This window comes from Coturnix japonica, chromosome 2, assembly GCF_001577835.2.
Source record: "Coturnix japonica isolate 7356 chromosome 2, Coturnix japonica 2.1, whole genome shotgun sequence".
In the NCBI taxonomy this organism is placed as follows: Eukaryota; Metazoa; Chordata; class Aves; order Galliformes; family Phasianidae; genus Coturnix; species Coturnix japonica.
In genome coordinates, this window is record NC_029517.1 from 89,187,065 (window position 1) to 89,199,761 (window position 12,697).

At 39.9% G+C, this 12,697-nt stretch overlaps 1 protein-coding gene across 9 annotated transcripts in view; it reads right to left on the reverse strand.

Moving 5' to 3' along the window:
- The window catches only part of PTPRM (protein tyrosine phosphatase receptor type M), a 429,982-nt gene that overhangs the window by 37,858 nt on the left and 379,427 nt on the right, over positions 1-12,697 (reverse strand). The window lies entirely within an intron of this gene.

A 12,697-nucleotide genomic window follows, 5' to 3' on the forward strand; every position in this document is an offset into this window, starting at 1 on the left:
GCCATGCTTCAGTATTTATGGTTATTCATCACTTCTGTGCATCCCAGCTCCATTTTGTGCACTGAAGAATCTCAATAAAATTAAAACAAAACCCGGCAATGAGCTGAAGAAATTCATTCTCACTTTTATGACCTTATTTGATTTATAACATTGGTACAGACTGTGACGGTATATCAAAGGTGCTTTCGAATGCCTTGCAAATATTAATTATTATGTAATCTTCAGCAGGGCTATATTGTAATTATACAGCCACGCTACCCTTCCCAATAAAACCTTCCTGTAAATCTCATCTGTCTTGGAAAAATACCAATAAACAAAGCTGCAGATGAACTTTCAACAAAGTCAGTAGGCATTATGTATGTTAAACCAGCAGGCTGCCTAAGCGAAGAAGCATGAGGTGATGGTTACTCTTATGTAAGGTATGGAAAAAAACTCTCCCTCCTTTCTAAATCATATTTTAGATGGTTTCTCCACGGTAGTGAATTCAGAGATGGGAAAGAAAGAAGCCACTTGTTTGTAAGACAGTAAATAACCATTATTTATGTAAGAAAGAATGCTAATTTCTAAGCAACAAATCTATCAGAACTTTAATGGTAAACAAAACCAAAAACTAAACGTTCGGCTGCTCCCAACACCACCTTCAAACCAGGCTTCAGAACATATCATGTTTATCAATCACATGCATTACTTATAGATGAGTTGCAGCTAGTACGGTTTTTTTTTTTTTTTTTTTTTCCTTTTGCAATCATACTGTCTTACAATCCAAAAAATAAAAAACCTACAGTAGGAAGCCACACTGTTCCACAGTATGCCATCTCAGCTACATGCAGGTGGGTTAATCAGGACCGAGCTATGAATTTAAAGTATGTTTTTTTCATGATTTCCTCACAGTAGACGCATTGTCAATAGGAAACAGATCTGACTGAATCTTGTTAGCTTGACATTTCAGGAACATACTGCTTATAAAGCAAGCTGAAATAATTTATTGGGACAAATCCTGCCCAATGCAGCTACTGGCAACGTAGATGCTTTCTACTGTACCCATCATTCAGGGAAAACACAACCATCTCTCATTATCAGCCAAGGGACAGCACACTGAATAGTAATTGGCTGATTTTCAAGCACAAACTAAATGCTACCTGCTGCCAGCCAGCCAGTCACCAAGCACTGCTGGCTGCAGATTGCACTATGCGAAAATTGGCTTTCACAAAATGAAATTTTCAAAGCGCTTTCAAGTCCCATTAACTTCCAATGAGGCTTAGACTACTAAGTGACTGAGGTGCAAGCAGAAATGTTATCTATTACTCCTGTGGGACTGACCAGTGCTTTGCCTGGCCTTCTGTACCACCGCCTCCTACATTTAGAGGAGCCAGCGCTAGGTCTTAAATGGGATGAAGAAATAGAGGAGACTGACATGCATCTCCATCTCTTTCCAAATGAAAGGAACATAGAAATATTTGGCCTACAACATACAGCAGTCATGAGTTACAGTACTATTGTTTCATGGAGTTTATGCAAATGCTTCATAGTCAGCTGAAAGTAAAGCACATCATTCTGTACTCCCACTTAATATGGAGATGCTTCAAAAACAACCTTTGAGCAATGGCATAACTGATAATTCTAGAGATTTTTTTTATTGGGAATTGACAATCAGCTTCAAAATATGAATTCTATACGTGTGTAAACGTACATATATCCAGCTTCAGGCAGTGAGGTACAACCACCCACTGCCTGGAGCTGGATGATTTCTCATGCTGGCATTTCCTCTGATCCTACTCTGCAGTGTTTCTGTGAGCAGTCAGAAAGTTTTATAGGAGTACAGTATTTATTCTCTGGAATATTATACGGCATTTTCTTTTATTCCTTGTTACAGAACTACTTAGGCAGGAACAATACACAACTCTATGTGTTATTTCGTATGTGTTACGGCATCACCTTAACTGGAGCTCTACTGTAGTAAGATCTGCCTTACATACTAAATGCTCATGAATGTATACAAGGCATTCCTGCCTCTCACAGTCACAGTCTAAACATGCCTGGAGAGACAACAGGAAGCAAGATAGGGGCAGAATGAATCAAACAGGCTTGGTGTAACATGCAGCAGTCAAAACGTGCCAGCTCCCTCACTATTTCTGGATAATTTAACTGTCCTTTCTCCACATTACTATTTTCACCATCTTCAGAAACAAGCCAATGCTGCACTAAAATAAATTTTTAAATCTGAGACCAGACTTGACAGGTGCTATTTAAGACGTTTTTATAATGCTGGTAGCTAATGCTACCAGCTAACCTTCCATCAAATAAAGTGTTACACACTTATTGATTGACATTTCTCCATGGCTAAATTTCCAATACTACCTCAGTTTGTTCTGTATCAACAAAGTAAAATGAAAATGCCATATGAATTTCCAAAGAATAAATAGCACGCTCCCCTAACACCTTCTGACTACTCACAGACAGGCTGCAGATTAAGAAGAGAGGAACTGCTGACCACAGAAATTGCCCAGATCTATCCAGTTAGCCTGGGATTAGGCAAAGTTAAATGCAATAAAGGCTATTTACGCAGTACTGCTGACTACATCTGTGTCATAACATTCAGGCAAGCTATTTTTTATGATCTCAATGGCAGGAAAGGAAAAGTCCCTCTTCTTCTCTCCACCCCTATTTTTAATGTTGTTCATCCAGTATAACTGGAGAACTTTCATATAATTTACCAGGCAACAGAGATGTTAAATGCTCTGTTCCCCCCATCAACATTTTTTCCTGTTTTCCAGACTGCAATAAATTTAGAATTTTTCAAATTTTGCATTACAGTAATAACAGTAAACCATGCAGAACTCCCAGAGGTTAGGAATCCCCTGGTGAGGACTGTGGGTGATACCCAAATAGTGCCAGGGTCTTGAAACATAATCTCATATAGCTGTTCAGGGAGCACCTCTAGGCAATGGTTTGCAGGAAGTGTTTCAGTTTTTTTCTGATATGAAACAGGAACACTTTCAATAACTGCACTTGCAACTAGACAGCCCTGGTGCTGCACTTTCCATTGGAGTGCACTGGCTACAGAACAGAAGTTGGTCTTACTCATGCATGGACTCTCCATGCCTTCCAGACATTTTATCTTTTAATCACAGCCAAGCATATAAATAAATAGCATGGGATGCCTGGAAAACTGAGGCACGGGCTCAGATTGAATCAGGTCGAATAGATAATTGAGATGTTGGCTCCTCATCTGTAGCCAAAAGTCTGACTGGAACCAGTCACCTGGAGCCTTGAGTCCAAAGTTTGAGCCTGAACTTAGTCAAAACAGTTTAACAGAAAGTTTCAGTTTAGCTGAATCAGTGCTTTCCAGCAAATAAACTTACTTACCTGTGTGTTCCTCTTTTAGTTTCTAATTTGTGTATTTTTCCCAGTAAGGCTAATATACAGCAAGGAAATCTGAGTACCTCTAAATCACTCATTCTAAAAAGTCCATCTGAGCTTGAGAATTATTTTAGAAAAAAAAGTACGTTGTCTGTAACATTTTCCAACTTAAAAGCCTTAGGAAGCTGATTTGTTGGATGGGGCTCTTCATATCAACTTCTAATGCAGAATCAATTTTGATGATGGATGAGAACTTTAAGATCATTTTATCCCTTTCAGTAGAAGGTACCTTAGGGAATGGACAAAAGAACCTAATTAGTCCTTTCCATTTCTACTTTTCTATTTTCATGTTGAGTCAATCATGAGCATCAGGATGTAATAAAATCATCACTATTCTTCAGCTCAAAAACATGAGTTCATTCTGGCTACTTCTTTCTTTTATTTTTCCCCGGGGGAATACTGTGAAGGAATGCTGCCCATGCTTGTGAGTAAGCCACTCAGATGCTGTATTCTTTAAACTTGTGTAGAAAGTTTAAGTGCATTAATATGAACACTTTACCAGACGAAAAAAACAAGATAATTTAGGCTACATTAAAGTTTAAGTAAAGATGCTAGCAGAACCATTTAAAAGAAAAAAATTATTAGCCCTATAGCTATCTCCTAAGTAAGATGTATCACCATGTATTTTTCTACTTTAGGCTGGAGAATGGTGGTAAATTAATTTCTCAGTAAACCTAGTATTTTTTAATAGATCTCAGAAGTTATGGCAACACTTAGAATCCAAAGGTTACTAGACAAGAGGCGTGTGAGGGTCATTAACAAATAAACACGCATTTGTTAATTTTCCTTTTAACTTCAGAATAACTCAAGAAAATATGAAATCTGACTGACACAAAAATTCTTTCAGGACAAGTTTGAAAGAGTTTGGTATGGTAAAGCAAAAAAATGAACTGCCTTATTTGTTTATGGATACATTTGTTTCTGAAAGACATTGTGAATTTGCTGAATCCTTTCCCTTCAGCAAATGACAAGCCCAAAAGCCTTCTCACACCTGACACCAAGTTTCCTCCATGCTGCTGAAGAGGGGCTGAAAAATAGACTCCACAGACAAAATGATGTTTCGACTTTGTGATTTTCCTGACAAACAGTCAGCTCTTTCTTCTACCTTAGTATTAGACTCTGTGATAGGCATGTTAACAGTGCTCCATCAAGAGTGCCAAGTACCTTTCCTATCAAGTCCAACTTAACATTGATTACTTATTGAGATGGACACCCTAAAATCAAACATCATAATTTGCATGCCCTAAACACATGGACAGGTGAGGTAAGTTTCTAAGACTGATGCTGTATAAATGTTCCCTGAAAAACAACAAATGGTTCTAGTGCATTGTTAAGTAATTATTCAGTATCATTTCTATAGGTTTCTGTTACTTTCAAAGTGTTTACAAAGACAGGCATGTATTTTACCCAAAAGACAGGCACTCACTTGTGAAGAAGAATGTGACTCCAACTAACTAGTAGCAGATCCACCATCACTTTTTCTGAAATGTTCTAATTTGCCTCCTCACAAAGGTCTGGAGAAGTATAACACTGTAACAGACTCTAAGACAGACCCTGATCTGTTAGAAAACCCTTAGCTCTGCATCTAGAGTTCCACCCTGTATGGAAAGCAACTGGAACAACTTGCTCTCTATAAAGATAGAACTATCAAAGAGCTAATTAAGACAAAGACATAAAAATATGGGAGTCATGAAAATGCTCAAAGACCTATTGTTCTAACAGAGTTATTCCTAAAATCCCCTATCATAAACAAAGAGGTAGGAGAAACTCAGTTGTTCTCAAGTACCACAATGTGGCAACTGTTGGAAAGTGTTGACTTCAATAGTTACCAGGTTTTACTACACATTGCCAGAATCACAGAATTGATTCTATGCTTAGGGTTCAGAGTTGGAAAGACATAAGATCACCTAGCTAGAACCTTCCCTGCCATACGCAGTGACACCTCTGACCAGATCAAGCTACCTAAAGCCCCATCCAGCCTGTCCTTGAACACTTCCAGGGATGAGGCACGTACTGCTTTTCAGGACAGCCTGTTCCAGTGACTCTCTACTTTATACACGAATAATTTCTTCCTTACATCTTATTTAAATTGACCTTCTTTTAGTTTAGAACCATTACCTCTAATCATGCTACACTCTCTGATGGAAACTCCATCAGTATTCCACTAGAGAAAGTCTCAAAGCCTTCTCCAGGCTGAACAAACCCAGCTCCCTCAGTCTCTCTTCACAAGACAGGTGCTACAGCCCTCTTATCATTCTTGTGGTCCTTTTCTAGACCTGCTCCAACAGCTTGATGTTCTTCTTATGCTGTGGCCTCCAGAAGTTCTCCAGGTGTGTCTCACAAGAATGGAGTAGACAATCATCTAACCGAATCATAGGATCACAGGGGTTGGAAGGGACCTCAAGAGACCATTGAGTCCAACCTCTCTGCTAAAGCAGGTACCTTACAATGCATCACATAGGTAGGCATCCAGCCAGGTCTTGAATATCTCCATAGATGGAGATTCTGCAACTTACTTCTCTGGGCAACCTGCTCCAGTGCTCCATCACCTTTACTGTAAAGAAGTTCTTCCACATGTTAGTATGGAACTTCCTAAGTTCAAGATTTAGACCACTGCTCTTGGTCTTATTGCTACACATCACCAAAAAGAGCCTGGCCTCATCCATTTGCCTGTCACCTCCCTTTAGATATTTATAAACATTGATCAGATCCCATCTCAGTCTTCTCCAGGCTGAACAGGTTACTCATCCTTTCCTCATATGAGAGATGCTCTGTGCTCAGAAAAATTAATACTGTGCAGCACACTGTCAGATGCTTTGCAACCTGGAAAGGTTTGTTTGAAGGAGGAACTGCCTGCTTTAGTTCTCAATCCTAGTCAAAGTACCAAATTTCAAAAGCTGCTCAAAACCTAGTATTATTATCACCAACCTGTACTGTGAAATGGCAGTAACACAGGTCTGAGGAACTTTCCATACTGTAACACAGTACAAACTGTGCATATCACTTTCATATGTAAAGGGTGTATTATTTTTGTATGTAGTGTGAAAGAAAAGTAATGGCTTGGCACTTGTCAGCACTATTGCAGTACAGGTGAAGGACGTCTCAGAAAGTTTTGTCTATTCAATGCACCGCACAAGAATGGGTTTATTTCGTTCACTTAAGACAGATAGCTTTAATCATCTTTTTAATGTTTTGATGTTAAGGAAGTAAAGTACACCATCAAGCACAGCTGAATCTTTAAGGTGAATACAGTTATATGGAATTAATTCATTTCTTAGAGATGTCTGTGAGGACTGTCCTATACCATGCAAAAGGACAGAATAGAAAGCTGAAAAACTGTGTAGAGTTATCTTTCTCAGTTGTTTTCTGTTCTCCCTGAAGTAATTTCAAATGTTAATTTTCATCTGGAGACTAAAGCCACTGCAGCAGAAGTTTCTTTGTAAAGATAAGTGTGGAGCTTCCACACTGCTATAGTTCTGTCAACTTTCTGGTACACAAAGACAAAAAAACGTGCCAAGAAAGTTAAGAGTATTATTATTCAAAGCAATATTTCTCTTTCAGATGCCTGAAAGGGAACTTTCAGTTGGAAAGAAAATGTATTTTTGTTTCTGAAAACCCTTATTAAAATGTTCACACAACATATATAGTGGAGTGTGGAAGAAGGACACATTTTACAGAAAAGAGAAGTAAAATGAAAGGGGTTATTATAGTGGCAAGTTTATGCTGCTGCAGTGAAGACTGTATAAACACTTCCATTGTAAATATTTATTTTCAGAAGTTTATAACTCCTACTTAAAAAACTCCTTTTGACTGAAACTTGAGTTGATGTTTGTCTCTATAACTTGTAATACGCAAAGTCAAACAGTTTAGCATCTGCTTCACAATTAAATAGTGAAAAAGAAGAGGTTGAAAGGCTGCACTGAGTTATTAAATCTAAAGCTGCCTTGTTTTCAAAAGTAACTTTTTACAGTCATTACTTCTCTGAAGTACTTGAACAAAACATCTTAAAACAGGTTCATATGCGTGCTGCAGCAAGCAGAGATATTTAGAATCTGACCCATGAGGAACATTCTAACATCACAATCACAGAATCACCAAGGTTGGAAAAGACCTCTGTGATCATCCAGTTCAACCATCCAACTAACACCAGTATCTCCCACTAAACCATGTCCCTCAGCACAATATCTATACACTTCTTGAACACCTCCAGGGATGGTGACCCCACCACCTCTCTGGGCAGCCCATTCCTGCAACTGACCACTCTTTTGTAGAAGCAGTATTTCCTAACATCCAACCTGAATCTCCCCTGGTGCAACTTGAAACCATTCCCTCTAGTCCTACTGCTAGTTACATGGGAGAAGAGGCTGACTCCTACCTTACCACAACCTCCCTTCAGGTAGTTGTAGAAAGCATTAAGGTCACTCCTGAGCCTCCTCCAGACTAAATAATCCCAGTTTCCTCATCTGCCACTCACAAGACTTGTGCTCCAGACCCCTCACCAGCTTTGTTGCTTCCTCTAAACATGCTCCAGAACCTCATTTTCTTTCTTGCAGTGAAAGGCCCAAAACTGGACACAGTACTGGAGGTGTGGCCTCATCAGTGCTGAGTACAGAGGTACAGTTACTTCCTTGCTCCCATTTGCGACTCTATTTCTGATGCAAGCCAGGATGCCATTGGCTTTCTTGGCTACCTGGGCACCTTACTGGCTCATGGTCAGCTAAGCATCAACCAACACCTACAGGTCTGTTTCCCCTACACAGTCTTCCAGCCACTCTGCCCCAAGCCTGTAGTGCTGCCTGGTGCTGTTGTAGCCGAAGTTCAGGACCTGAGGATTCAGGACTTTGTTGAACTTTGTCCTGTTTTCATTCCACAAAACAACTTCTTCATTGGCATCAGACAAGCTACAAGGATCTGTATCCTCATTTGAATCAGGTGAGACTCCACTGCAGACATCAGGCCAGGCACCAAGTAAAGCGCCCAGGGTCAAAAAAAACCCCAGAATTCTTGCAACTGCACCAGTCTCTCAGCCTCATGTTTATGAGATGGGTTTTCCTGCTCCTCTCAGTATCCTTCCCTGCCACTGAAGGGACAGAGGAAAATACCACCTGCTCCATCCACTAACTACCCCAGTTCTCTGAAGCCCTTTTTGATAATCCTCAGGCTTCTCTCAATGACTTCATCACTGCCAGCCTGAACTATCAATAAAGGATAATAATCATAGTGGTGAATCAGACTTGGAAGCTTCCTAGAAATATCCCAGGCCCCAGGGATGCAGCATACCTCCTTGCAGGTAGAGTTAGGCTGGCATATAAAGTCCTCCATTCCTCTCAGAAGGGAGTTGCCTACAACAGTCACCCTTCTGTCCTTGGTGGAAGCAGTCTCAAGGTGCTGAGTCAATCACCTCACCCTAGACAACCTTACAGGTGGACCTTCCACTATGCGCTCACTCACCTCTCCCTCAAGTTCCAGAGCCTCAAACCTATTATGCAGGGGCACCTGGGGAACCAAGGTAGGTTGGGATGGGGGTTGCCTATGATGCCAAGCTGGGACCTGTTTCCACTTCTCTTCCCTTAAATTGCCTCCATCTGCTCGATGATTGCAGAGGAGGGTGTCCACCACCATCTGGAGGGCATCACCCTGATGTCTTCCTTAAAAGTTCAGCAAGCAGTTACTCCACCAATCTATCTCTAGCAGCACTCTCTGATACTCCTTAATCTCTCCACCTTCTCCTTAAGCTCTGCCACTGTATTCAGCACATCACCCACCTGCTCACACCTCATGCAGGTGGAATTATTTCTGCCCTACACCAGCAGCAAGTCTCAGGCACTTGCTGCAGCCAGAGACTTGAACCACCACATTTTTAGGCAGGCACTCCATCTGAGTCACCACATTCTTTCTTGCCAGAGCTTTCTGCCTAGTGGAGACCTTGGCTTGATTCACTGGGAGGCAGCCTGTAGATAAGTTGGTCTCCCAAATGGAAGGGCCCTTCTTTCTTGCTCTCCCTGCTCATCTGCCCTGAGTGAAATGCCATGCTATGCCCTTCTGTTTACTGTGCTCCCTACACACAGGTTCCTGGCTCCAACCCCACATCAGAACGCCACTGCCATGTGGAGGACAATGGCTCCTGACAGCTGCTCACTTGTAGGTCTACCCCTCAACCAGCTGAAGCAATTCCCTGTTTTGGTGTGAAATGTGTCTGCTCCAGAACCAAGTACTTCACTGAAAAATCAGAGATGCTGAGATGAATGTACTACACATATAAAGAAGTGCAGCTTGCATGTGGGTAACTGCTTCTTCACATGATTGATCTGCTTGAAAACCAGCCCTGGTAGAAATGGCAATGAATGGTGTTGTAGCATGATATTAATATTCATTTGTCACTCATTAAGGGTTGCTGGTGCAATGGTAGAGGAAGCATTGCAAAACCACTGGTAGAGACTTGCTAGAAGTCATAGCTCAACTGCTCAACTGACTAGGTGAACTTCAAAGGAAAGATAACATGTAAATACTGAAAAGATTCATTTTTCCTGCTTGGTAATCAGGGTGAGACATACAAGATCAATAACATTCATCTGATAACAAGAAAATTCAGCAGTCTGTGTGAAGTACTGTACAAATATGAAACCTACTGCACTCACTAAAGGACCTGGTTAAAATTCATTGATCACCTAACTTCCGGAGAAATGAAACAACTTGCTAGTAGTAAATTGAACAGATCATAAAAGAGCTCAACAGTCTGCTATAAAAGAATTCTTAAGAATTATATCCACAGAAACAAGGGATATATAAAACAAAGGAGAGAATTTTAAATTGCCCCAGCTTGCTGGTTCCGCATAACCCAATATTCTGGCTTGTGACAAAGGATTCCCTGTAATCTCAGTGTCTCAGGTGTGGAATCCATCTGTTGATACCAATTACAAAAGATCACCAAAAGTCTTTACTAGCTGTAATTTCAGTTTATCAGTCACATAATATTTACCATGCAGAAGAAAAATTATGCTAATTTTCCAATTTGAATAGTGCATTTTGGATGTATTACTCTTACAGCACAAGCAAATCCTTTTTTAGATTATTAGTTAAGCATTTTAAATTACGTTTATCTCCCTTATTAAAATTAGAAGCAGTATGCTATGAATGCCAAGGTGGAAGATGAGTCTGTGTCAAACTCTGGTTAGTATGGAAGGCAGTAACACTTTAATAAACAGGTGATTATGCAACTCTCAGCTCTGTTAAAAGCAGATTGGTAGTCTATTACAAACTGATTACATTTGCCACTTTTTTACTTCAAACAATTATATTTGCTCATTAACACTTGATATGTTGAATGCAGCTTAAGAAGAACATAGGAAAATTAAATATCAATCATTCTAACTCCTCAGAGATTTCAAACTGACTCATGTAATGATATTTTCGTTCAAAGAACAATAGGAATGTGCACCTGTGAAAGATGTGGTGGAGGAGAAAAGGGAGAATGGGAGAAGTTATTTTAAGATTGATGTAAAGCAGACATCAAGGGAATTAAACATGCAGCTTAATTGATGTGTTTATACATATCTACATGAAAATGTGTTCTGAAACAGCACGAACATCTTTGGCTATATCTGCAAGCTACGGCTCCTGACAGAAGACATAAAGAGGCATCCTCTACTGGGAACGTGAAACAAATGTCTCTCCTTTCATAGTTAATATAGAGCTTTAAAGGAGTTTTAGAGATTATTCCCAGTTACCTTATCACCTTTGCAAAAGGCAGAGACTGTTGTGCAAAGGCTTTGTCAGGAAGCAGGAACACTGGAGAATAACAGTAAGTAGTCCTGACACAGATGCATCTATCACGACACTGCACAAAGCTCTACAAAGCAGATGAGTATTTTTAATGCTATTGTGCAGGTTGGAAAGCTCAGACAGAGAAAAGGAAAAAAACTTTCTCATGATTCTTCATCAAAGCCACCCAGAGAACACAAACCTCTTTATATCAGTGTTCTTCATTTCCCCCCAAAACGGAGCTACAAATCTGCTTCCTAGCTGGCCTTAAAAAATAACATGTTGAAGAGACAATCCCTCAGAAAACTCACTGACATTATTTTTGAATTTGATCTAAATCATATGCTCATTTGAAAATAGATTTTATGATCTCAAGACAGTCAGTCAGTTTCTCACTCATTGTACTGTGGGAGCGGTAAGGCAACCTGACATGTTCTCAACTGCCATCTACACAGAAAAAAACTGATGGCACCTGTGTGAAAGAATGACAGCTGAAACAGTTACATTTCCTTCACATCTTGGAAGAAAATTTGTTTGTACTATTCTTATTCACCTTGACTAGGTACTTCTCCTTGACACAAACCCAGAAAATAAGTGTGGCTAAGACTCTGTTGAGGGTTGCTACTGGACCTAGTATATAGACTTTCAGTACAATATTACATCCAATGCTTGGCTTTAAAAGCTAATGCACAAAGGCCTCAAGCTTCTATTTGCTATCCAAGTATTGTGATGAGTGATAAAACTGGCTGCGCTGAAACCATTAGAAGTTGCTTCAGATAGGACTGGTCTACCAGAAAGCTGTCAGAAAGATCTGCGGAACATCCTGATGAAAAAAAACTTTACATAAAATGCCAAACACATATACTTTCATTTCAGGATTCTGGTGAAAAAACAATACCATCAGGTAAAGGTTAAATGGATTGATCCATTTCTTCTCAGAAGAAGAAGCTGTAAAGGCCCAGAGTGAATTAATCACATGCTCTGTTTTTTTCCTAGTATTCTTTCTTTTTTTTTTTTTTCCAAAAAAAGACTGTGGAATGAACGATGAGGTGACTGGATAATAGACCTGGAAGAAGCAGCACATTTAAATGGCTTAAGTTCTAAGACCTCAAATTTTAATTCCGGTCTAAAACTGTAAGATAGCAGTGAGGTGGTTTTACATCCTTCCCAACAGTTATCTGAGACCGTTCAGAGCTGAAGTACAGAATGGCAGAGTTAAATAGCTTCCCACCGATAAAAGTGGGGACTGAAGGCTGCAGGCACTGGGTTACTTAGGAGCCAAAGACATGCACAATAAGAGCTTTTATTCAACATAGCCAACTCCATGCCCTGGTAAAACATCATTAAAAGAGTATACCACCTCTAAATCCAAAAAGATTATTTTAAGTTTATTATTCCCAGCTAGTACTCTTATAAAGCAGGGCACATTTTGAAGTAACATATGCGAATGCAGCTCAGCTTCTTCAGGTCCACTGGAAAATACAGGATGGTTTGTTACATAAAACCTACTGCAGAG